Source organism: Tenrec ecaudatus, chromosome 4 (assembly GCF_050624435.1).
Source record: "Tenrec ecaudatus isolate mTenEca1 chromosome 4, mTenEca1.hap1, whole genome shotgun sequence".
Taxonomy (NCBI): Eukaryota; Metazoa; Chordata; class Mammalia; order Afrosoricida; family Tenrecidae; genus Tenrec; species Tenrec ecaudatus.
The window spans coordinates 130,667,676-130,675,175 of NC_134533.1; positions in this window are offsets into that span (position 1 = coordinate 130,667,676).

Consider the following 7,500-nt stretch of genomic DNA (forward strand, 5'->3'; position numbering starts at 1 on the left):
AGCCGACTATTGATTCTGCAAAAGTGTGTGTGTGTGTGTGTGTGTGTGTGTAAAAAGGACATGGAATCTGAAGCCGTCCAGAGGTTCTGTAAGGGTGTGTGTGTGTGTGTGTGTGTGTACAACAGACACAAATTCAGAAACCCTCTAGATATTCTGCAAGGGTTTGTGTGTGTGTGTGTGTGTGTGTAAAAAGGACAGCAAGTCAGCCACCATCCAGAGATTCTACAAGGGTGTATGTGTGTGTGGTGTGTGTGTGTTTGTGTAAAAAGACACGAAGTCAGAAGCCCTCTAGAGATTCTTCAAGGGTGTGTGTATGTGTGTATGTTTGTGTAAAAATGACACAAAGTCAGAAGCCCTCCAGAGATTCTGCAAGGTTGTATGTGTGTGTGTGTGTGTGTGTGTGTGTAAAAAGGACACATGAAATCAGAAACACTCCATAGTTTCTGCAAAGGTGTGTGTGTGTGTGTGTGTGTGTGTAAAAAGGACCAGAAATCAAAAGGACTCTAGAGATTGTGCAAGGTTGTGTGTCTGTGTGTGTGTATAAAAAGGACATGAAGACAGAAGCCCTGCAGGCATTATGCAAGCGTGTGAGTGTGTGTGTGCGTGTGTAAAAGGATAGGAATTTAGAATCGCTGTAGAGTTCCTGCAAGGATGTGTGTGTGTGTGTGTGTGTGTGTAAAAAGGACACGAAGTCTGAATCCCTCTAGAGTTTCTGCAAGGGATGTGTGTGTGTGTGTGTGTGTTTATAAACGACATTTTAGAAGTCCTCCAAAGATTCTGAACAGGTGTGTGTATGTGTGTCTGTGTGCGTGTGTGTAAAAAGGACACCAAGTCAGAAGCCCTCTAGAGATCCTGCAAGGGTGTGTCTGTGTGTGTGTGTATGTTTGTAAAAAGAACACAAAGTAAGAAACCCTCAAGTGATTTTGCAAGGGAATGAGTTTGAGTGTGTATGTGTATGTGTACAAATTACATGACGTTAGATGAATTCCTGCGATTCTGCAAGGATGCATGTATGTGTGTGTGTGTGTGTGTGTGTGTAAAAAGAACACGAAGTCAGAAGCATTCCAGAGACTCTGCAAGGGTGCATGCATGTCTGTGTGTGTGTGTGTGTGTGTGTGCGTGCGTAAAAAGAACACGAAGTCCGAAGCCCTCTAGAATTTCTGCAAGGGTGTGTGTATCTGTGTGTGTGTGTGTGTGTGTTTAAAAAGGACACAAAGTAAGAAGCCATCCAGGAATTCTGCAAGGATATGTGTGTGTGTGTGTGTGTGTGTGTGTAAAAAGGACAGGAAGTCAGAAGCCCTCTAGGAATTTTCCAAAGGTATGAGTATCAGTGTGAGGAAGGGTGTGTGTGTGAGTGTGTGTGTAAAAAGGACACGAAGTCAGACCCCCAGAGATTATGCAAGTGTGTGCGTGTAACAAGGACATGACGTCAGAAGACCTCAAGAGATTCTGCAAGGGTGTGTGTGTGTGTGAGTGTGTGTAAAAAGGACACATGAAGTCAGAAACACTCCATAGTTTCTGCAAAGGTGTGTGTGTGTGTGTGTAAAAAGATCCTGAAGTCAGAAGCCATCTAGAGATTCTGCATGATGTGTGTGTGTGTGTGTTTGTAAAAAGGAGACCAAGTATGAAGCTCTCAAGAGATTCTGCAAGGTTTTATGTGTGTGAGTGTGTGCGTGTGTAATAAGGTCACAAATTCAGAAGCCCTCTAGAAATTCTGCAAGGGTGTGTGTGTGTGTGTGTGTTTGTAAAAAGGACACGAAGTCAGAAGACGACTATTGATTCTGCAAAAGTGTGTGTGTGTGTGTGTGTGTGTGTAAAAAGGACATGAAATCAGAAGCCCTCCAGAGGTTCTGTAAGGGTGTGTGTGTGTGTGTGTGTGTGTAAAAAGGACATGAAGTCAGAAGACCTCTATTGATTCTGCAATGGTGTGTTTGTGTGTAAAAAGGACATAAAGTCAGAATCATTGTAGAGTTCTGGAAGGGTGTATGTGTGTGTGTGTGTGTGTATAAAGGACACCAAGTCAGAAGCACTCTAGAGATCCTGCAAGAGTATGTCTTTGTGTGTGTGTGTGTGTGTGTGTGTAAAAAGGACATGTTGTTAGAAGTCCTCCACAGATTCTGCACAGGTGTGTGTATGTGTCTGTGTGCGTTTGTGTAAAAAGGATACCATATCAGAAACCGACTATTAATTCTGCAAAAGTGTGTGTGTGTGTAAAAAGGACATGGAGTCTGAAGCCATCCAGAGGTTCTGTAAGTGTGTGTGTGTGTGTGTGTGTGTGTGTAAACAGACACAAATTCAGAAACCCTCTAGATATTCTTCAAGTGTTTGTGTGTGTGTGTGTGTGTAAAAAGGACAGCAAGTCAGCCACCATCCAGAGATTCTACCAGGGTGTATGTGTGTTTGGTGTGTGTGTGTTTGTGTAAAAAGACACGAAGTCAGAAGCCCACTAGAGATTCTTCAAGGGTGTGTGTATGTGTGTATGTTTGTGTAAAAAGGACACAAAGTCAGAAGCCCTCCAGAGATTCTGCAAGGTTGTATGTGTGTGTGTGTGTTTGTGTGTGAGGGTAAAAATTACACGAAGTCAGAAGCCCAATATTGATTATGCAAAGGTCTGTGTGTGTGTGTGTGTTTGTTGTGTTTGAAATAAGTAAACCATATTAGAAGCCCTCCAGAGATTCTGCCAGAGTGTGTGTGTGTGTATGTGTGAAAACAACACGAAGTCAGAAAATGTCTGGAGATTCTACAAGGGTGTTTGTGTGTGTGTGTGTGTGTCAAAAGTACAGGAAGTCAGAAGCCCTCTAGAGATTCTGCAAGGGTGAGTATGTTGTGTTAAAAGGACATGAAATCAGAAGCCCTCTAGGTTTTCTGGAAAGGTATGAGTGTGAGAGTGAGGGAGTGTGTGTGTGTGTGTGTGTGTGTGTGTGTGTGTAATAAGGACATGAAATCAGAAGTCCTCCAGAGTGAGAGTGAGGGAGTGTGTGTGCAATAAGGACATGAAATCAGAAGTCCTCCAGAGATTCTACAAGTGTATGTGTGTGTGTGTGTGTGTTTAAAAAGGACACGAAGTCAGAAGGACTGCAGAGATTTGGCAAGAAAATGAGTTTGTGTGTGTGTGTGTGTGTGTGTGTGTGTGTGTGTGTGTAAAAAGGACATGAAGTCAGAATCCTTGTAGAGTTCTGGAAGGGTGTATGTGTGTGTGTGTGTGTATAAAGGACACCAAGTCAGAAGCACTCTAGAGATCCTGCAAGAGTATGTCTTTGTGTGTGTGTGTGTGTGTAAAAAGGACATGTTGTTAGAAGTCCTCCACAGATTCTGCACAGGTGTGTGTATGTGTCTGTGTGCGTGTGTGTAAAAAAGACACCAAGTCATAAGCCGACTATTGATTCTGCAAAAGTGTATGTGTGTGTGTGTGTGTGTGTGTGTGTGTGTGTGTAAAAAGGACATGGAGTCTGAAGCCGTCCAGAGGTTCTGTAAGTGTGTGTGTGTGTGTGTGAGTAAACAGACACAAATTCAAAAACCCTCTAGATATTCTTCAAGTGTTTGTGTGTGTGTGTGTGTGTGTGTGTGTGTGTAAAAAGGACAGCAAGTCAGCCACCATCCAGAGATTCTACCAAAGTGTATGTGTGTGTGGTGTGTGTGTGTGTTTGTGTAAAAAGACACGAAGTCAGAAGCCCTCTAGAGATTCTTCAAGGGTGTGTGTATGTGTGTATGTTTGTGTAAAAAGGACACAAAATCAGAAGCCCTCCAGAGATTCTGCAAGGTTGTATGTGTGTGTGTGTGTGTGTGTGTAAAAAGTACACATGAAGTCAGAAACACTCCATAGTTTCTGCAAAGGTGTGTGTGTGTGTGTGTGTGTGTGTGTGTGTGTGTGTGTAAAGAAAAAAGTCAGAAACCCTCTAGAGATTCTGGAATGATGTGTTTGTGTGAGTGTGTGTGTGTGTGTATAAAGGACAAGAAATCAAAAGAACTCTAGAGATTGTGCAAGGTTGTGTGTCTGTGTGTGTGTATAAAAAGGACATGAAGACAGAAGCCCTGCAGGCATTATGCAAGCGTGTGAGTGTGTGTGTTCGTGTGTAAAAGGATAGGAATTTAGAATCGCTGTAGAGTTCCTGCAAGGATGTGTGTGTGTGTGTGTGTGTGTGTAAAAAGGACACGAAGTCTGAATCCCTCTAGAGATTCTGAAAGGGATGTGTGTGTGTGTGTGTGTGTTTATAAACGACATTTTAGAAGTCCTCCAAAGATTCTGCACAGGTGTGTGTATGTGTGTCTGTGTGCGTGTGTGTAAAAAGGACACCAAGTCAGAAGCCCTCTAGAGATCCTGCAAGGGTGTGTCTGTGTGTGTTTTAAGTATGTTTGTAAAAAGAACACGAAGTAAGAAACCCTCAAGTGATTTTGCAAGGGAATAAGTTTGAGTGTATGTGTATAAATTACATGACGTGAGATGAATTCCTGCGATTCTGCAAGGATGCATGTGTGTGTGTGTGTGTGTGTGTGTGTGTGTGTGTGTGTGTGTAAAAAGGACATGAAGTCAGAATCCTTGTAGAGTTCTGGAAGGGTGTATGTGTGTGTGTGTGTATAAAGGACACCAAGTCAGAAGCAATCTAGAGATCCTGCAAGAGTATGTCTTTGTGTGTGTGTGTGTGTGTAAAAAGGACATGTTGTTAGAAGTCCTCCACAGATTCTGCACAGGTGTGTGTATGGGTCTGTGTGCGTGTGTGTAAAAAGGACACCAAGTCAGAAGCCGACTATTGATTCTGCAAAAGTGTATGTGTGTGTCTGTGTGCGTGTGTGAAAAAAGGACACTAAGTCAGAAGCCGACTATTGATTCTGCAAAAAGTGTGTGTGTGTGTGTGTGTGTGAGTGTGTAAAAAGGACATGGAGTCTGAAGCCGTCCAGAGGTTCTGTAAGGGTGTGGATGTGTGTGTGTGTGTGTGTGTATGTGAAATGGACACACATTCAGAAACCCTCTAGATATTCTGCAAGGGTGTGTGTGTGTGTGTGTGTGTGTGTGTTTAAAAAGGACACAAAGTAAGAATCCATCCAGGAATTCTGCAAGGATGTGTGTGTGTGTGTGTGTGTGTGTATGTGTTTAACAAGGACATGACGTCAGAAGCCCTCTAGAGATTCTGGAAGTGTGTGTGTGTGTGTGTGTGTGTGTAAAAAGGACAAGAAATCAAAAGGACTCTAGAGATTGTGCAAGGTTGTGTGTCTGTGTGTGTGTATAAAAGGACATGAAGACAGAAGCCCTGCAGGCATTATGCAAGCGTGTGAGTGTGTGTGTGCGTGTGTAAAAGGATAGGAATTTAGAATCGCTGTAGAGTTCCTGCAAGGATGTGTGTGTGTGTGTGTGTGTAAAAAGGACACGAAGTCTGAATCCCTCTAGAGATTCTGCAATGGATATGTGTGTGTTTATAAACGACATTTTAGAAGTCCTCCAAAGATTCTGCACAGGTGTGTGTATGTGTGTCTGTGTGCGTGTGTGTAAAAAGGACACCAAGTCAGAAGCCCTCTAGAGATCCTGCAAGGGTGTGTCTGTGTGTGTTTTAAGTATGTTTGTAAAAAGAACACGAAGTAAGAAACCCTCAAGTGATTTTGCAAGGGAATGAGTTTGAGTGTGTATGTGTATGTGTATAAACTCCATGACGTGAGATGAATTCCTGCGATTCTGCAAGGATGCATGTATGTGTGTGTGTGTGTGTGTGTGTGTGTGTGTGTGTGTAAAAAGAACACGAAGTCAGAAGCATTCCAGAGACTCTGCAAGGGTGCGTGCATGTCTGTGTGTGTGTGTGTGTGTGTGCGTAAAAAGAACACGAAGTCCGAAGCCCTCTAGAATTTCTGCAAGGGTGTGTGTATCTGTGTGTGTGTGTGTGTGTGTGTGTGTGTGTGTGTTTAAAAAGGACACAAAGTAAGAAGCCATCCAGGAATTCTGCAAGGATGTGTGTGTGTGTGTGTGTGTGTGTAAAAAGGACAGGAAGTCAGAAGCCCTCTAGGAATTTTCCAAAGGTATGAGTATCAGTGTGAGGGAGGGTGTGTGTGTGAGTGTGTGTGTGTAAAAAGGACACGAAGTCAGAAGCCCTCCAGAGATTATGCAAGTGTGTGTGTGTGTGTGTGTGTGTGTTTAACAAGGACATGACGTCAGAAGGCCTCAAGAGATTCTGCAAGGGTGTGTGTGTGAGTGTGTGTAAAAAGGACACATGAAGTCAGAAACACTCCATAGTTTCTGCAAAGGTGTGTGTGTGTGTGTGTGTGTGTGTGTGTGTATAAAGATCCTGAAGTCAGAAGCCATCTAGAGATTCTGCCATGATGTGTGTGTGTTTTTGTAAAAAGGAGACCAAGTATGAAGCTCTCAAGAGATTCTGCAAGGTTTTATGTGTGTGAGTGTGTGCGTGTGTAATAAGGTCACAAAGTCAGAAGCCCTCTAGAAATTCTGCAAGGTCGTTTGTGTGGGGGGGTGTTTGTAAAAAGGACATGAAATCAGAAGCCCTCCAGAGGTTCTGTAAGGGTGTGTGTGTGTGTCTGTTTAAAAAGGACATGAAGTCAGAAGCCCTCTATTGATTCTGCAATGGTGTGTTTGTGTGTGAGTGTGTGTGTGTAAAAAGGACATGAAGTCAGAATCCTTGTAGAGTTCTGGAAGGGTGTATGTGCGTGTGTGTGTATAAAGGACACCAAGTCAGAAGCACTCTAGAGATCCTGGAAGAGTATGTCTTTGTGTGTGTGTGTGTGTGTGTGTGCAAAAAGGACATGTTGTTAGAAGTCCTCCACAGATTCTGCACAGGTGTGTGTATGTGTCTGTGTGCGTGTGTGTAAAAAAGACACCAAGTCATAAGCCGACTATTGATTCTGCAAAAGTGTATGTGTGTGTGTGTGTGTGTGTGTGTGTGTGTGTGTGTGTGTAAAAAGGACATGGAGTCTGAAGCCGTCCAGAGGTTCTGTAAGTGTGTGTGTGTGTGTGTGTGTGTGAGTAAACAGACACAAATTCAAAAACCCTCTAGATATTCTTCAAGTGTTTGTGTGTGTGTGTGTGTGTGTGTGTGTAAAAAGGACAGCAAGTCAGCCACCATCCAGAGATTCTACCAAAGTGTATGTGTGTGTGGTGTGTGTGTGTGTTTGTGTAAAAAGACACGAAGTCAGAAGCCCTCTAGAGATTCTTCAAGGGTGTGTGTATGTGTGTATGTTTGTGTAAAAAGGACACAAAATCAGAAGCCCTCCAGAGATTCTGCAAGGTTGTATGTGTGTGTGTGTGTGTGTGTAAAAAGTACACATGAAGTCAGAAACACTCCATAGTTTCTGCAAAGGTGTGTGTGTGTGTGTGTGTGTGTGTGTGTAAAGAAAAAAGTCAGAAACCCTCTAGAGATTCTGGAATGATGTGTTTGTGTGAGTGTGTGTGTGTGTGTATAAAGGACAAGAAATCAAAAGAACTCTAGAGATTGTGCAAGGTTGTGTGTCTGTGTGTGTGTATAAAAAGGACATGAAGACAGAAGCCCTGCAGGCATTATGCAA